The following is a 16,981-nucleotide window of genomic DNA, read 5'->3' as shown; positions in this document are numbered from 1 at the left end:
AGTACTTGGATGGGAGACCGCCTGGGAATACCAGGTGCTGTGAGCATTTTCACACTTTTTCACCTGTCAAAAAAAAAAAAAAAAGTTTTTCATTGAGATATCCCAATTTTGACCGAGCAAGTGGCGTGAAGGTACTCTTCACGAAAAGACAGTGTTTGATGCAAAAAAAGCCGTTTATACGAGTTTTGACCTGGAACATTTCGCTCACGGCCATACCACCCTGGACCAGCACGATCTCGTCTGATCTCGGAAGCCAAGCAGGGTTGGGCCTGGTTAGTACTTGGATGGGCGACCGCCTGGGAATACCAGGTGCTGTGAGCATTTTCACACTTTTTCACCTGTCAAAAAAAAAAAAAAAAAAAGAAGTTTTTCATTGAGATATCCCAAATTTGACCGAGCAAGTGGCGTGAAGGTACTCTTCACGAAAAGACAGTGTTTGATATAAAAAAGGCCGTTTTGACCTGGAACATTTCGCTCACGGCCATACCACCCTGGACCCGCCCCTTTGCAATCAGTGCAGGTGCGTGCAATTTGTGGTGTGCTGCATGGTCTGGAGCTGGGGGTTTTGGGAGTTTTTTTTGAGTTTTTAATCGTTATTTTGGTCATTTTCATTTACTTTTTTCAGTTCTTTTGTTTGTTCCCCTCCCAGTAAACTTACTGGGAGGTGGATTTTTTGTTTTTTGTGAGCATGGCTCAAAGGACGGACAACACGGCATCGGACACTGGAATGGACACGACAAAGGCAAGACAAAGTTTGAAAGAATCTGTAAATAATAGAAAGAACGAAGAAAGAAGAATGGAATTTATGAAAGAACTCACTGTGGTGTTGGAGTTGACGGAGGGAGCACAAATCACGCCACTAGCTTTTTTGAAATCGACTCAGGAGGTGTGCGGCTCCATAGTAGCGTGCAGACTCATCTCGAAGGACAAATATGAAGTAACCGTCAGTACCACTAAAGCGAAGGAGCGGCTCCTGGACGGGTACTGCATTGGAGGAGTCAGGGTTCACGCCCGTGACATCTCGGTGGATGAGCTGGTCGTGTCCTTCATGGGGCTGCCGGCTTATATCGAGGACGAGGAGATCCTGGCCAAGCTCTACGCCTGGGGGGTCTCTGCGGTCTCCGAGGTGAGGAGGAGAATGTGGCCGGGGACGAACGTGGCGGACGGCACCAGGTTTGTACGGGTAAGGTTCACGGACACGGTGCAGTCCTTACCGTATTCTGTCAGGTTTGACACCGCGGGGGGCCCCGAGTACTTCAGGGTAATACACGACAGGCAGGTGCGGGTGTGTAGGGGGTGTCTCCAGCCTGGCCATATTCTGAGGGAGTGCCCTGACTTTCTGTGCCGCAACTGCGGGAGCCAGGGGCATTACGCGCGCGAGTGCGTCGCGCAGCGGGCCCCGAAGTGCAGAGAGTGCCGCATGTTCCGCCACTTATGTCCGTGTGGTGCGGGTGACAGAGAGGAGGACAGAGGGGAGGACAGAGGGGAGGACAGGGAGGACGCCATTGGAGGAGAGAGCAGTGACGTGGCCCAGAACGTGCCCGCAACTGCTCTCTCCGAAGTAGAGGAGTTTTTGGAGGAGGAGGCTGTGGAGGAGTCAGGGGAGCCAGAGGTGTCTGGCTCCTCTTGCTCCTCTGACTCCTCAGACGAGGAGGCGTCCGTCGCACTGGAGATGGTGCTCGGCTCAGCGCTGGCGTCTGGGAAGGTGGGAGCAGGACAAACTGCTCCTCCTGACCAGAGGGAGGGGACTCGTGAGGGTCCAACTCCTAAGCCCGTGGAGGAAGAGGCTGAACCCGGGAGGAGGATGGGTGCGGGACAGGCCCCGCATCTTACCTCCAAAGGGGGGGATATCACCACAGGGCTGGGTGATGATCCCAAGCTCCAGTCGGACGGTGGTAAGAGGGGACAGGTGGAGAAGAAGGATAAGAAAGGGGCAAGACGCAGGAAGCAGGTGGCAGGAGACGGAGAGGGCGCTGCTGCTGAGAGCGGCTCTGCCTCCTCCGTTCCAACCACTTCAAAAGCGCCAGCAGAAAGCTCCATCAACCCACCATCCTCCACACGCAGCTCTGCCCCACGAGGTGAGCTCGAGACTGTTTTTAATGATGACTTCATGGATTTCTCCACCCGTGAAGTCAGAAAAAGAGTGTGGCAGTCGGATGCGACGGGCGCCAAAAAGAAGTCTAAATAAAAGATGGGTTACATCCTCCAAGGTCTCCTCTTAATGGCGTTCTCCTTGTCCTCTTGGAACGCAGGCGGCCTGCGGAGCCCAGTGCGGATGCAGAGCGCGTTACACTTTTCCAAGTGGGACGTGCTCTGCATCCAAGAAACGCACTGGGATGTCAGCCACGCGCAACAAGTGCGGAGCATGGGAGTAGGCTCTGTATTTTGGGCCCTGGGCACGGCGTGCTCGCGCGGTGTGGCCACGGTGGTGAGGCCTGGTGTCTTAGGCCAACCCACCCTGGTACACGCCGACCCAGAGGGCTCCTTCCTGGTCCTGGACTTCACGGACACAGTGAAGTTCAGACTAATTAACATCTACGCCCCGAACAATGATGGTCTGAGGAGGCAATTCTTCAAAAAAATATTTCGCTTTGCGAACGACAATACAATCATAATTGGTGACTTTAATACAACACTTTGCAAGACAGACATCGGCATTAACAACTCTTTTAAAAACAGCACTGCCAGGACAGCCCTGTTGGAAGAAGCCGCCAGCAGGAACCTGACGGAGGTGTGGCGGTTCGTCCACCCCTTCCTGAAGGATTTCTCCAGGCGGCAGGTCGTCCAGGGCGTCCTGAAGCAGTCCCGCATTGACCTCTGTTTTGCCTCCTCAGACCTGGCACAGAGAGTCAGTGGTGCTTCCTACAAGTGGTCAGGCTTGAGTGATCACTCCACTTTAGATATTTATTTTGGGTTAGTTTCATCACCGAGGAATGGAGGACTGTGGGTCCTAAACAGCTCCATCCTCGGTGATGAAACTTTTTGTAGGAAAATGGACTTTTTGTTTGATGTATTTGACATGGAGCTGGAGCTGATCGACAGCGTGGTCGATTGGTGGCCGACGGCAAAAACACGCATTAAAAAGCTCTGTGTCAATTACAGCAAACACAAGGCGTGGCTGTCGACCAGGAGGGAGACCGCTCTCCGCCAGCGCCTGCAGGTCCTGGACCAGGGCGCAGCTTCCACCACTGGCCCTGTGGATCCAGAGTACCTGGTGGTGCGCGCTGAGCTGGAGCAGCTGGAGGTAAGTAGGTGTCAGGGTGCAATTTTGAGGGCAAAAGCCAGACACACAGTCGAAGGAGAACGCTCGACAGCGTTCTTCTTCGGCTGTGAGAAGGTTACACAGGGAAAGATGCACATAGATAAGTTGATAGATAAGACAGGTAAGATTGTTTCCGAGGTAAGTGAGGTTTTAGAGACAGCGCAGGATTTCTATAGTAGGCTTTTTAGTTCAGACGGAGTGGCAGAGCAGGCTTTAGACCAGGCTGTAGGTGCTCTGGAGCGCACACTGAGCAGGGAGGATAGGGAGCTGTGCGACGCGCCTCTGTCTCTCATGGAGATAGAGGCTGCAGTCAAGAGTTTAAATACAGGGAAAAGCCCCGGAGAGGACGGACTAACCTGTGAGTTTTTCAAGCGTTTCGCTTCCAGGTTAGCTCCGATCCTACTCCTATTATATCAGGATTTTGAGAGTGAGAGTAGAGTTGGCGATGGTTTTGCGATGAGTGTCGTCACTCTGCTTTTTAAGAAGGGCGACAGGAGCAGCCTCGCCAACTACAGGCCCATTAGCCTTTTGAACGTAGACTATAAAATTTTAGCAAAGGTATTAGCAGGTAGGTTAAAGCGTGTGATTGGATCCGTCATACACCCCTCGCAGGCCTACAGCGTCCCCGGGAGGGACATCTCAGACACAGTTTTGTCTCTGAGATATCTCCTTCGGCAGATGCACGCGACCGGTGGTATTCACGTTAGTGTAGACTTTAACAAGGCGTTCGACAGAGTTGAGCATTCGTTCCTCTGGACTGTATTAGGTAAGTTAGGTTTCGGCGAACGGTTTGTTAATTGGCTACAGCTCATCTATTCCTTTGCGGTCAGTAAGGTCAAAGTCAACGGGTTTCTAACTGACTCTTTCCCCTTAAAAAGATCAGTCAGGCAGGGCTGTCCCCTCTCGTCGCTCCTCTACAGCATCGCCGCTGAGCCTTTGGCGGCCATGTTGAGGGCGGACGCGGCGGTGAGGGGACTGACCACGCCTGCGGGTAGGGAAGTCAAAATTTTTCAGTACGCAGATGACACGAATCTGATCCTCCGAGACGTGGAGAGCCTGAACGCCTCTCTCCACGTGCTCAATGTTTACGGCCTCGCTTCAGGGGCCAAAATCAATTTCGATAAAACCACGGTTAAATTTTGCGGCAGCGTCACGCCTGTTCCTCTCCCTGTCCAGCTCCGGGAGGCCGGGGACTCCTACAAGGTCCTCGGCGTCCCCCTGGGCAGAGACGAGGAGGCGTGTCGTACTGCACTTTGGTCGCCTTTGTGCGAGAAAATTACAGCGCGCTTGAATTTTTGGAGACGTCGTAATCTGACATTAAAAGGTAAAGTCTTAGTTGTAAATTCTTTGTGCATGTCCATGTTGAACCATGCACTCTCCGTGTACGGCCTGCCGGGGGTCTATGCTAACAAATTAAGTTTAGTGATAAACCACTTTTTGTGGAATCGTGAGAGGGGCTTTATTGCACATAAGGTTATGATAGGTGAGTACGATCAGGGAGGTTTAAAGTTAGCAGATTTAGAGTTAAGGAAGAAGGCCTTCAGGCTGAAAACAATTCGGAAATTTCTAGACGTTGAGGTAGATGCTCCATGGAAGGATTATATAGGTGAGTTTGTTAATAGTCTAGGTAAGTTTGGTGTTTATAATTTGTGTTTGTTGCCCCCTGTTTCGGTCCTGGAGGGCCTCCCCCCCTTCGAGAGGGAACTCTTGGAGGCGTGGAGGACTTTCAGGCCCCTGACTGTGGCGGTTCCAGACAGCGGTGAGGGTCTCGCGCACATGCCCCTCCGTCATAACCCTGACTTGCTCTCCGCTCCCCCCGGGAAGCGCGAGTGCATGATCAGTGGGGCGATGGAGGAGGCTGGGCTGGAATATGTAGGTAAGGTATTTGACGTGAAAGGTAATTTTAGTGTAGATTACATAGGGAAGTGTTTTAGGTTAGCAGGTAAAGTGTTTAGGAAAAAGTATATTAGTGGTATGGTAAGTATTTTTAACAGGAATCTGGTCAGGCATTGGGGAAGCACTTTGGGCCAAATGGGGAGCACGACAGGTAAGTTGAATTTTAATGTATTTGTTAGCACGGGGAGGTTTAGGATTTTCACAGACCTACCCACCCGCATCCTGTATCAGTTGTTGTTGCCGGGAGTGCTCGGGCGTCCCGCCTCGGAACACAAATGGTCATTAACATTCCCCGCACGCACCATCGCAACCATCTGGGCCAACATCTTTAATTGGTACACCCCACATAACGTAGGTCATTTTGACTTCAGATTTAGACACAGGATCGTCTTTACATCCGCAGCACTGCACGCATTTCTTCCCGACAGCTACGCTGCGGACTGCCCCGTGTGCCACGGACCCCCCGAGACCCTGGAGCACATGCTGTACACCTGCCCGGCCGTCCGCCCGTTCTGGTCCCGACTGCAGGACCTCCTCGCTCGGAGGCTGTCCTGGAGGCTCCCACCGCCGGCGGCCCTAGGAGGGGACGACCAGGAGCCCTGGCTCCTCCTCTTTGGTCCCGGACAGAGTCGCTCTGGAGCCAACACCCATCTCGCCCGACTAACCCTCTCCATAGCCCGGTACACATTATATCTCAACAGGAACATCCATCTCCGTGACAATAAAACAGCAGCACCCTGGCCCATCTTCAAAGGACTCTTGGCCGCACACCTCCGACACCTCCACATGGCAGCAGAGCACCGGTTCATCACCCACCTCGTCCCCCACAACACCCTGATCCACCTCACACCCTCTGGAAACCTGGACATCCTCTTCTGACCCCCGCATCACCCCCCATCACTGAAGAATGTTTGGAGAATGATTGTGTGTTTGATTTTCTGTAATTTTTTGTCTCGTCTCCCCCTGCCCTTGTGTATCCTATTCCCTTGCCCTTGTGTGTCATGTATGTCTGTACATTCATGTAAATATATGTAAATACTTGTTTTAAGATGTTTTTGATAATAAAAGATAAAAAAAAAAAAAAAAAAAAAGACCAGCCCGATCTCGTCTGATCTCGGAAGCCAAGCAGGGTTGGGCCTGGTTAGTACTTGGATGGGAGACCGCCTGGGAATACCAGGTGCTGTGAGCATTTTCACACTTTTTCACCTGTCAAAAAAAAAAAAAAAAAAAAAAAAAAAGTTTTTCATTGAGATATCCCAATTTTGACCGAGCAAGTGGCGTGAAGGTACTCTTCACGAAAAGACAGTGTTTGATGCAAAAAAAGCCGTTTATACGAGTTTTGACCTGGAACATTTCGCTCACGGCCATACCACCCTGGACCAGCACGATCTCGTCTGATCTCGGAAGCCAAGCAGGGTTAGGCCTGGTTAGTACTTGGATGGGCGACCGCCGGGGAATACCAGGTGCTGTGAGCATTTTCACACTTTTTCACCTGTCAAACAAAAAAAAAAAAAAAAGAAGTTTTTCATTGAGATATCCCAATTTTGACCGAGCAAGTGGCGTGAAGGTACTCTTCACGAAAAGACAGTGTTTGATATAAAAAAGGCCGTTTTGACCTGGAACATTTCGCTCACGGCCATACCACCCTGGACCAGCCCGATCTCGTCTGATCTCGGAAGCCAAGCAGGGTTGGGCCTGGTTAGTACTTGGATGGGAGACCGCCTGGGAATACCAGGTGCTGTGAGCATTTTCACACTTTTTCACCTGTCAAAAAAAAAAAAAAAAAAAAAAAAAAAGTTTTTCATTGAGATATCCCAATTTTGACCGAGCAAGTGGCGTGAAGGTACTCTTCACGAAAAGACAGTGTTTGATGCAAAAAAAGCCGTTTATACGAGTTTTGACCTGGAACATTTCGCTCACGGCCATACCACCCTGGACCAGCACGATCTCGTCTGATCTCGGAAGCCAAGCAGGGTTAGGCCTGGTTAGTACTTGGATGGGCGACCGCCGGGGAATACCAGGTGCTGTGAGCATTTTCACACTTTTTCACCTGTCAAAAAAAAAAAAAAAAAAAGAAGTTTTTCATTGAGATATCCCAATTTTGACCGAGCAAGTGGCGTGAAGGTACTCTTCACGAAAAGACAGTGTTTGATATAAAAAAGGCCGTTTTGACCTGGAACATTTCGCTCACGGCCATACCACCCTGGACCAGCCCGATCTCGTCTGATCTCGGAAGCCAAGCAGGGTTGGGCCTGGTTAGTACTTGGATGGGAGACCGCCTGGGAATACCAGGTGCTGTGAGCATTTTCACACTTTTTCACCTGTCAAAAAAAAAAAAAAAAAAAGAAGTTTTTCATTGAGATATCCCAAATTTGACCGAGCAAGTGGCGTGAAGGTACTCTTCACGAAAAGACAGTGTTTGATATAAAAAAGGCCGTTTTGACCTGGAACATTTCGCTCACGGCCATACCACCCTGGACCAGCCCGATCTCGTCTGATCTCGGAAGCCAAGCAGGGTTGGGCCTGGTTAGTACTTGGATGGGAGACCGCCTGGGAATACCAGGTGCTGTGAGCATTTTCACACTTTTTCACCTGTCAAAAAAAAAAAAAAAAGTTTTTCATTGAGATATCCCAATTTTGACCGAGCAAGTGGCGTGAAGGTACTCTTCACGAAAAGACAGTGTTTGATATAAAAAAGGCCGTTTTGACCTGGAACATTTCGCTCACGGCCATACCACCCTGGACCAGCCCGATCTCGTCTGATCTCGGAAGCTAAGCTGGGCTGGGCCTGGTTAGTACTTGGATGGGAGACCTCCTTGAAATACCAGGTGCTGTGAGCAAAACTACCCCCATTACACACAGGAACAGTAGAGCCTAAGACTTGTCCTTTCCATGGGAACAAAGGGGATAGCAACAGCCTCGGCAGCCTAAGACTGTTCCTCCATGATCAGGAACAGCAACAGCACAAATACTGGTCCTCCATGGGAACAAAGGGAATAGCAACAGCCTCGGCAGTCTAAGACTATTCCTCCATGATCAGGAACAGTAGCGGTCTAAGACTGGTACTCCATGGGAACAAAGGGAACAGCAGCGACGGTCTGGCAGTCTAAGACTATCCCTCCATGATGCAAGGAACAGCAGCACGTAAAACTGGTCCTCCCTGGTTGTATATGGCGAGAACTGGTAACTCCAGGTGAGAACTGGGCTGTGTCAGACTGTTCTTCCATGAGAAAGGAAAAGCAACAGCGCAATACTGGTCCTCCATGGGGAAAGGGAATAGCGACAGCCTCGGCAGTATAAGACTATTCCTCCATGTTCAAGGAACAATTGCAGTCTAAGTCTCGTCCTTCATGGGAAAAAAGGGAGCAGCAGCAGTCTTGAAACGGGGGCTTCCCCTCGCCGGAGGGCAGGGAAGTCTATACTTTGTCGCTCACGGCCATACCACCCTGGACCCGCCCCTTTGCAATCAGTGCAGGTGCGTGCAATTTGTGGTGTGCTGCATGGTCTGGAGCTGGAGGTTTGGGAGTTTTTTTTGAGTTTTTAATCGTTATTTTGGTCATTTTCATTTACTTTTTTCAGTTCTTTTGTTTGTTCCCCTCCCAGTAAACTTACTGGGAGGTGGATTTTTTGTTTTTTGTGAGCATGGCTCAAAGGACGGACAACACGGCATCGGACACTGGAATGGACACGACAAAGGCAAGACAAAGTTTGAAAGAATCTGTAAATAATAGAAAGAACGAAGAAAGAAGAATGAAATTTATGAAAGAACTCACTGTGGTGTTGGAGTTGACGGAGGGAGCACAAATCACGCCACTAGCTTTTTTGAAATCGACTCAGGAGGTGTGCGGCTCCATAGTAGCGTGCAGACTCATCTCGAAGGACAAATATGAAGTAACCGTCAGTACCACTAAAGCGAAGGAGCGGCTCCTGGACGGGTACTGCATTGGAGGAGTCAGGGTTCACGCCCGTGACATCTCGGTGGATGAGCTGGTCGTGTCCTTCATGGGGCTGCCGGCTTATATCGAGGACGAGGAGATCCTGGCCAAGCTCTACGCCTGGGGGGTCTCTGCGGTCTCCGAGGTGAGGAGGAGAATGTGGCCGGGGACGAACGTGGCGGACGGCACCAGGTTTGTACGGGTAAGGTTCACGGACACGGTGCAGTCCTTACCGTATTCTGTCAGGTTTGACACCGCGGGGGGCCCCGAGTACTTCAGGGTAATACACGACAGGCAGGTGCGGGTGTGTAGGGGGTGTCTCCAGCCTGGCCATATTCTGAGGGAGTGCCCTGACTTTCTGTGCCGCAACTGCGGGAGCCAGGGGCATTACGCGCGCGAGTGCGTCGCGCAGCGGGCCCCGAAGTGCAGAGAGTGCCGCATGTTCCGCCACTTATGTCCGTGTGGTGCGGGTGACAGAGAGGAGGACAGAGGGGAGGACAGAGGGGAGGACAGGGAGGACGCCATTGGAGGAGAGAGCAGTGACGTGGCCCAGAACGTGCCCGCAACTGCTCTCTCCGAAGTAGAGGAGTTTTTGGAGGAGGAGGCTGTGGAGGAGTCAGGGGAGCCAGAGGTGTCTGGCTCCTCTTGCTCCTCTGACTCCTCAGACGAGGAGGCGTCCGTCGCACTGGAGATGGTGCTCGGCTCAGCGCTGGCGTCTGGGAAGGTGGGAGCAGGACAAACTGCTCCTCCTGACCAGAGGGAGGGGACTCGTGAGGGTCCAACTCCTAAGCCCGTGGAGGAAGAGGCTGAACCCGGGAGGAGGATGGGTGCGGGACAGGCCCCGCATCTTACCTCCAAAGGGGGGGACATCACCACAGGGCTGGGTGATGATCCCAAGCTCCAGTCGGACGGTGGTAAGAGGGGACAGGTGGAGAAGAAGGATAAGAAAGGGGCAAGACGCAGGAAGCAGGTGGCAGGAGACGGAGAGGGCGCTGCTGCTGAGAGCGGCTCTGCCTCCTCCGTTCCAACCACCTCAAAAGCGCCAGCAGAAAGCTCCATCAACCCACCATCCTCCACACGCAGCTCTGCCCCACGAGGTGAGCTCGAGACTGTTTTTAATGATGACTTCATGGATTTCTCCACCCGTGAAGTCAGAAAAAGAGTGTGGCAGTCGGATGCGACGGGCGCCAAAAAGAAGTCTAAATAAAAGATGGGTTACATCCTCCAAGGTCTCCTCTTAATGGCGTTCTCCTTGTCCTCTTGGAACGCAGGCGGCCTGCGGAGCCCAGTGCGGATGCAGAGCGCGTTACACTTTTCCAAGTGGGACGTGCTCTGCATCCAAGAAACGCACTGGGATGTCAGCCACGCGCAACAAGTGCGGAGCATGGGAGTGGGCTCTGTATTTTGGGCCCTGGGCACGGCGTGCTCGCGCGGTGTGGCCACGGTGGTGAGGCCTGGTGTCTTAGGCCAACCCACCCTGGTACACGCCGACCCAGAGGGCTCCTTCCTGGTCCTGGACTTCACGGACACAGTGAAGTTCAGACTAATTAACATCTACGCCCCGAACAATGATGGTCTGAGGAGGCAATTCTTCAAAAAAATATTTCGCTTTGCGAACGACACTACAATCATAATCGGTGACTTTAATACAACACTTTGCAAGACAGACATCGGCATTAACAACTCTTTTAAAAACAGCACTGCCAGGACAGCCCTGTTGGAAGAAGCCGCCAGCAGGAACCTGACGGAGGTGTGGCGGTTCGTCCACCCCTTCCTGAAGGATTTCTCCAGGCGGCAGGTCGTCCAGGGCGTCCTGAAGCAGTCCCGCATTGACCTCTGTTTTGCCTCCTCAGACCTGGCACAGAGAGTCAGTGGTGCTTCCTACAAGTGGTCAGGCTTGAGTGATCACTCCACTTTAGATATTTATTTTGGGTTAGTTTCATCACCGAGGAATGGAGGACTGTGGGTCCTAAACAGCTCCATCCTCGGTGATGAAACTTTTTGTAGGAAAATGGACTTTTTGTTTGATGTATTTGACATGGAGCTGGAGCTGATCGACAGCGTGGTCGATTGGTGGCCGACGGCAAAAACACGCATTAAAAAGCTCTGTGTCAATTACAGCAAACACAAGGCGTGGCTGTCGACCAGGAGGGAGACCGCTCTCCGCCAGCGCCTGCAGGTCCTGGACCAGGGCGCAGCTTCCACCACTGGCCCTGTGGATCCAGAGTACCTGGTGGTGCGCGCTGAGCTGGAGCAGCTGGAGGTAAGTAGGTGTCAGGGTGCAATTTTGAGGGCAAAAGCCAGACACACAGTCGAAGGAGAACGCTCGACAGCGTTCTTCTTCGGCTGTGAGAAGGTTACACAGGGAAAGATGCACATAGATAAGTTGATAGATAAGACAGGTAAGATTGTTTCCGAGGTAAGTGAGGTTTTAGAGACAGCGCAGGATTTCTATAGTAGGCTTTTTAGTTCAGACGGAGTGGCAGAGCAGGCTTTAGACCAGGCTGTAGGTGCTCTGGAGCGCACACTGAGCAGGGAGGATAGGGAGCTGTGCGACGCGCCTCTGTCTCTCATGGAGATAGAGGCTGCAGTCAAGAGTTTAAATACAGGGAAAAGCCCCGGAGAGGACGGACTAACCTGTGAGTTTTTCAAGCGTTTCGCTTCCAGGTTAGCTCCGATCCTACTCCTATTATATCAGGATTTTGAGAGTGAGAGTAGAGTTGGCGATGGTTTTGCGATGAGTGTCGTCACTCTGCTTTTTAAGAAGGGCGACAGGAGCAGCCTCGCCAACTACAGGCCCATTAGCCTTTTGAACGTAGACTATAAAATTTTAGCAAAGGTATTAGCAGGTAGGTTAAAGCGTGTGATTGGATCCGTCATACACCCCTCGCAGGCCTACAGCGTCCCCGGGAGGGACATCTCAGACACAGTTTTGTCTCTGAGATATCTCCTTCGGCAGATGCACGCGACCGGTGGTATTCACGTTAGTGTAGACTTTAACAAGGCGTTCGACAGAGTTGAGCATTCGTTCCTCTGGACTGTATTAGGTAAGTTAGGTTTCGGCGAACGGTTTGTTAATTGGCTACAGCTCATCTATTCCTTTGCGGTCAGTAAGGTCAAAGTCAACGGGTTTCTAACTGACTCTTTCCCCTTAAAAAGATCAGTCAGGCAGGGCTGTCCCCTCTCGTCGCTCCTCTACAGCATCGCCGCTGAGCCTTTGGCGGCCATGTTGAGGGCGGACGCGGCGGTGAGGGGACTGACCACGCCTGCGGGTAGGGAAGTCAAAATTTTTCAGTACGCAGATGACACCAATCTGATCCTCCGAGACGTGGAGAGCCTGAACGCCTCTCTCCACGTGCTCAATGTTTACGGCCTCGCTTCAGGGGCCAAAATCAATTTCGATAAAACCACGGTTAAATTTTGCGGCAGCGTCACGCCTGTTCCTCTCCCTGTCCAGCTCCGGGAGGCGGGGGACTCCTACAAGGTCCTCGGCGTCCCCCTGGGCAGAGACGAGGAGGCGTGTCGTACTGCACTTTGGTCGCCTTTGTGCGAGAAAATTACAGCGCGCTTGAATTTTTGGAGACGTCGTAATCTGACATTAAAAGGTAAAGTCTTAGTTGTAAATTCTTTGTGCATGTCCATGTTGAACCATGCACTCTCCGTGTACGGCCTGCCGGGGGTCTATGCTAACAAATTAAGGTTAGTGATAAACCACTTTTTGTGGAATCGTGAGAGGGGCTTTATTGCACATAAGGTTATGATAGGTGAGTACGATCAGGGAGGTTTAAAGTTAGCAGATTTAGAGTTAAGGAAGAAGGCCTTCAGGCTGAAAACAATTCGGAAATTTCTAGACGTTGAGGTAGATGCTCCATGGAAGGATTATATAGGTGAGTTTGTTAATAGTCTAGGTAAGTTTGGTGCTTATAATTTGTGTTTGTTGCCCCCTGTTTCGGTCCTGGAGGGCCTCCCCCCCTTCGAGAGGGAACTCTTGGAGGCGTGGAGGACTTTCAGGCCCCTGACTGTGGCGGTTCCAGACAGCGGTGAGGGTCTCGCGCACATGCCCCTCCGTCATAACCCTGACTTGCTCTCCGCTCCCCCCGGGAAGCGCGAGTGCATGATCAGTGGGGCGATGGAGGAGGCTGGGCTGGAATATGTAGGTAAGGTATTTGACGTGAAAGGTAATTTTAGTGTAGATTACATAGGGAAGTGTTTTAGGTTAGCAGGTAAAGTGTTTAGGAGAAAGTATATTAGTGGTATGGTAAGTATTTTTAACAGGAATCTGGTCAGGCATTGGGGAAGCACTTTGGGCCAAATGGGGAGCACGACAGGTAAGTTGAATTTTAATGTATTTGTTAGCACGGGGAGGTTTAGGATTTTCACAGACCTACCCACCCGCATCCTGTATCAGTTGTTGTTGCCGGGAGTGCTCGGGCGTCCCGCCTCGGAACACAAATGGTCATTAACATTCCCCGCACGCACCATTGCAACCATCTGGGCCAACATCTTTAATTGGTACACCCCACATAACGTAGGTCATTTTGACTTCAGATTTAGACACAGGATCGTCTTTACATCCGCAGCACTGCACGCATTTCTTCCCGACAGCTACGCTGCGGACTGCCCCGTGTGCCACGGACCCCCCGAGACCCTGGAGCACATGCTGTACACCTGCCCGGCCGTCCGCCCGTTCTGGTCCCGACTGCAGGACCTCCTCGCTCGGAGGCTGTCCTGGAGGCTCCCACCGCCGGCGGCCCTAGGAGGGGACGACCAGGAGCCCTGGCTCCTCCTCTTTGGTCCCGGACAGAGTCGCTCTGGAGCCAACACCCATCTCGCCCGACTAACCCTCTCCATAGCCCGGTACACATTATATCTCAACAGGAACATCCATCTCCGTGACAATAAAACAGCAGCACCCTGGCCCATCTTCAAAGGACTCTTGGCCGCACACCTCCGACACCTCCACATGGCAGCAGAGCACCGGTTCATCACCCACCTCGTCCCCCACAACACCCTGATCCACCTCACACCCTCTGGAAACCTGGACATCCTCTTCTGACCCCGGCATCACCCCCCATCACTGAAGAATGTTTCGAGAATGATTGTGTGTTTGATTTTCTGTAATTTTTTGTCTCGTCTCCCCTTGCCCTTGTGTATCCCATTCCCTTGCCCTTGTGTGTCATGTATGTCTGTACATTCATGTAAATATATGTAAATACTTGTTTTAAGATGTTTTTGATAATAAAAGATAAAAAAAAAAAAAAAAAAAAAAAAGACCAGCCCGATCTCGTCTGATCTCGGAAGCCAAGCAGGGTTGGGCCTGGTTAGTACTTGGATGGGAGACCGCCTGGGAATACCAGGTGCTGTGAGCATTTTCACACTTTTTCACCTGTCAAAAAAAAAAAAAAAAAAAAAAAAAAGAAGTTTTTCATTGAGATATCCCACTTTTGACCGAGCAAGTGGCGTGAAGGTACTCTTCACGAAAAGACAGTGTTTGATATAAAAAAGGCCGTTTTGACCTGGAACATTTCGCTCATGGCCATACCACCCTGGACCAGCCCGATCTCGTCCGATCTCGGAAGCCAAGCAGGGTTGGGCCTGGTTAGTACTTGGATGGGAGACCGCCTGGGAATACCAGGTGCTGTGAGCATTTTCACACTTTTTCACCTGTCAAAAAAAAAAAAAAAAAAAAAAAAGAAGTTTTTCATTGAGATATCCCAATTTTGACCTAGCAAGTGGCGTGAAGGTACTCTTCACGAAAAGACAGTGTTTGATATAAAAAAGGCCGTTTTGACCTGGAACATTTCGCTCATGGCCATACATCACCCTGGACCAGCCCGATCTCGTCTGATCTCGGAAGCCAAGCAGGGTTGGGCCTGGTTAGTACTTGGATGGGAGACCGCCTGGGAATACCAGGTGCTGTGAGCATTTTCACACTTTTTCACCTGTCAAAAAAAAAAAAAAAAAAAAAAAAGAAGTTTTTCATTGAGATATCCCACTTTTGACCGAGCAGGTGGCGTGAAGGTACTCTTCACGAAAAGACAGTGTTTGATATAAAAAAGGCCGTTTTGACCTGGAACATTTCGCTCATGGCCATACCACCCTGGACCAGCCCCATCTCGTCTGATCTCGGAAGCCAAGCAGGGTTGGGCCTGGTTGGTACTTGGATGGGAGACCGCCTGGGAATACCAGGTGCTGTGAGCATTTTCACACTTTTTCACCTGTCAAAAAAAAAAAAAAAAAAGAAGTTTTTCATTGAGATATCCCAATTTTGACCGAGCAAGTGGCGTGAAGGTACTCTTCACGAAAAGACAGTGTTTGATATAAAAAAGGCCGTTTTGACCTGGAACATTTCGCTCATGGCCATACCACCCTGGACCAGCCCGATCTCGTCTGATCTCGGAAGCCAAGCAGGGTTGGGCCTGGTTGGTACTTGGATGGGAGACCGCCTGGGAATACCAGGTGCTGTGAGCATTTTCACACTTTTTCACCTGTCAAAAAAAAAAAAAAAAAGACGTTTTTCATTGAGATATCCCACTTTTGACCGAGCAAGTGGCGTGAAGGTACTCTTCACGAAAAGACAGTGTTTGATATAAAAAAGACCGTTTTGACCTGGAACATTTCGCTCATGGCCATACCACCCTGGACCAGCCCCATCTCGTCTGATCTCGGAAGCCAAGCAGGGTTGGGCCTGGTTGGTACTTGGATGGGAGACCGCCTGGGAATACCAGGTGCTGTGAGCATTTTCACACTTTTTCACCTGTCAAAAAAAAAAAAAAAAAAGAAGTTTTTCATTGAGATATCCCAATTTTGACCGAGCAAGTGGCGTGAAGGTACTCTTCACGAAAAGACAGTGTTTGATATAAAAAAGGCCGTTTTGACCTGGAACATTTCGCTCACGGCCATACCACCCTGGACCAGCCCGATCTCGTCTGATCTCGGAAGCCAAGCAGGGTTGGGCCTGGTTAGTACTTGGATGGGAGACCGCCTGGGAATACCAGGTGCTGTGAGCATTTTCACACTTTTTCACCTGTCAAAAAAAAAAAAAAAAAAGAAGTTTTTCATTGAGATATCCCAATTTTGACCGAGCAAGTGGCGTGAAGGTACTCTTCACGAAAAGACAGTGTTTGATATAAAAAAGGCCGTTTTGACCTGGAACATTTCGCTCACGGCCATACCACCCTGGACCAGCCCCATCACGTCTGATCTCGGAAGCCAAGCAGGGTTGGGCCTGGTTGGTACTTGGATGGGAGACCGCCTGGGAATACCAGGTGCTGTGAGCATTTTCACACTTTTTCACCTGTCAAAAAAAAAAAAAAAAAAGAAGTTTTTCATTGAGATATCCCAATTTTGACCGAGCAAGTGGCGTGAAGGTACTCTTCACGAAAAGACAGTGTTTGATATAAAAAAGGCCGTTTTGACCTGGAACATTTCGCTCACGGCCATACCACCCTGGACCAGCCCGATCTCGTCTGATCTCGGAAGCCAAGCAGGGTTGGGCCTGGTTAGTACTTGGATGGGAGACCGCCTGGGAATACCAGGTGCTGTGAGCATTTTCACACTTTTTCACCTGTCAAAAAAAAAAAAAAAAAAGAAGTTTTTCATTGAGATATCCCAATTTTGACCGAGCAAGTGGCGTGAAGGTACTCTTCACGAAAAGACAGTGTTTGATATAAAAAAGGCCGTTTTGACCTGGAACATTTCGCTCACGGCCATACCACCCTGGACCAGCCCCATCTCGTCTGATCTCGGAAGCCAAGCAGGGTTGGGCCTGGTTGGTACTTGGATGGGAGACCGCCTGGGAATACCAGGTGCTGTGAGCATTTTCACACTTTTTCACCTGTCAAAAAAAAAAAAAAAAAAGAAGTTTTTCATTGAGATATCCCAATTT

At 50.7% G+C, this 16,981-nt stretch overlaps 11 non-coding genes and 6 pseudogenes across 11 annotated transcripts in view; all 17 read left to right on the top strand.

Annotated features, from left to right (window-relative positions):
- Nucleotides 1-46, top strand: part of LOC140352745 (5S ribosomal RNA) — a 119-nt gene extending 73 nt beyond the window's left edge. The window contains exon 1 of the ribosomal RNA XR_011925653.1: nucleotides 1-46. This exon is cut by the window's left edge and continues 73 nt beyond it. This is a non-coding gene — a ribosomal RNA (5S ribosomal RNA).
- A 156-nt stretch (nucleotides 47-202) lies between these two features.
- On the top strand, nucleotides 203-321 carry LOC140352915 (5S ribosomal RNA). The gene has a single exon (XR_011925815.1). It is a non-coding gene; the product is annotated as a 5S ribosomal RNA (ribosomal RNA).
- Nucleotides 322-6,514: 6,193 nt separating this feature from the next.
- On the top strand, nucleotides 6,515-6,633 carry LOC140352511 (5S ribosomal RNA; annotated as a pseudogene).
- A 153-nt stretch (nucleotides 6,634-6,786) lies between these two features.
- Nucleotides 6,787-6,905, top strand: LOC140352744 (5S ribosomal RNA). The gene has a single exon (XR_011925652.1). It is a non-coding gene; the product is annotated as a 5S ribosomal RNA (ribosomal RNA).
- A 167-nt stretch (nucleotides 6,906-7,072) lies between these two features.
- Nucleotides 7,073-7,191, top strand: LOC140352509 (5S ribosomal RNA; annotated as a pseudogene).
- A 152-nt stretch (nucleotides 7,192-7,343) lies between these two features.
- LOC140352743 (5S ribosomal RNA) lies at nucleotides 7,344-7,462 on the top strand. The gene has a single exon (XR_011925651.1). It is a non-coding gene; the product is annotated as a 5S ribosomal RNA (ribosomal RNA).
- A 152-nt stretch (nucleotides 7,463-7,614) lies between these two features.
- On the top strand, nucleotides 7,615-7,733 carry LOC140352742 (5S ribosomal RNA). The gene has a single exon (XR_011925650.1). It is a non-coding gene; the product is annotated as a 5S ribosomal RNA (ribosomal RNA).
- Nucleotides 7,734-7,879: 146 nt separating this feature from the next.
- On the top strand, nucleotides 7,880-7,998 carry LOC140352920 (5S ribosomal RNA). The gene has a single exon (XR_011925820.1). It is a non-coding gene; the product is annotated as a 5S ribosomal RNA (ribosomal RNA).
- A 6,623-nt stretch (nucleotides 7,999-14,621) lies between these two features.
- Nucleotides 14,622-14,740, top strand: LOC140352838 (5S ribosomal RNA). Its single transcript, XR_011925742.1, has one exon. It is a non-coding gene; the product is annotated as a 5S ribosomal RNA (ribosomal RNA).
- Nucleotides 14,741-14,897: 157 nt separating this feature from the next.
- On the top strand, nucleotides 14,898-15,018 carry LOC140352471 (5S ribosomal RNA; annotated as a pseudogene).
- A 157-nt stretch (nucleotides 15,019-15,175) lies between these two features.
- LOC140352469 (5S ribosomal RNA) lies at nucleotides 15,176-15,294 on the top strand (annotated as a pseudogene).
- Nucleotides 15,295-15,445: 151 nt separating this feature from the next.
- Nucleotides 15,446-15,564, top strand: LOC140352903 (5S ribosomal RNA). Its single transcript, XR_011925804.1, has one exon. It is a non-coding gene; the product is annotated as a 5S ribosomal RNA (ribosomal RNA).
- Nucleotides 15,565-15,714: 150 nt separating this feature from the next.
- On the top strand, nucleotides 15,715-15,833 carry LOC140352468 (5S ribosomal RNA; annotated as a pseudogene).
- A 151-nt stretch (nucleotides 15,834-15,984) lies between these two features.
- On the top strand, nucleotides 15,985-16,103 carry LOC140352740 (5S ribosomal RNA). The gene has a single exon (XR_011925648.1). It is a non-coding gene; the product is annotated as a 5S ribosomal RNA (ribosomal RNA).
- Nucleotides 16,104-16,254: 151 nt separating this feature from the next.
- LOC140352950 (5S ribosomal RNA) lies at nucleotides 16,255-16,373 on the top strand (annotated as a pseudogene).
- Nucleotides 16,374-16,524: 151 nt separating this feature from the next.
- LOC140352739 (5S ribosomal RNA) lies at nucleotides 16,525-16,643 on the top strand. Its single transcript, XR_011925647.1, has one exon. It is a non-coding gene; the product is annotated as a 5S ribosomal RNA (ribosomal RNA).
- A 151-nt stretch (nucleotides 16,644-16,794) lies between these two features.
- LOC140352947 (5S ribosomal RNA) lies at nucleotides 16,795-16,913 on the top strand. The gene has a single exon (XR_011925845.1). It is a non-coding gene; the product is annotated as a 5S ribosomal RNA (ribosomal RNA).
- Nucleotides 16,914-16,981: the final 68 nt, after the last annotated feature.

Source organism: Eucyclogobius newberryi, unplaced genomic scaffold, assembly GCF_026437365.1.
Source record: "Eucyclogobius newberryi isolate DKJ021-1_F unplaced genomic scaffold, fEucNew1.0.hap1 SCAF_86, whole genome shotgun sequence".
NCBI lineage: Eukaryota > Metazoa > Chordata > Actinopteri > Gobiiformes > Gobiidae > Eucyclogobius > Eucyclogobius newberryi.
This window is presented reverse-complemented; position numbering and strand designations above follow the sequence as displayed.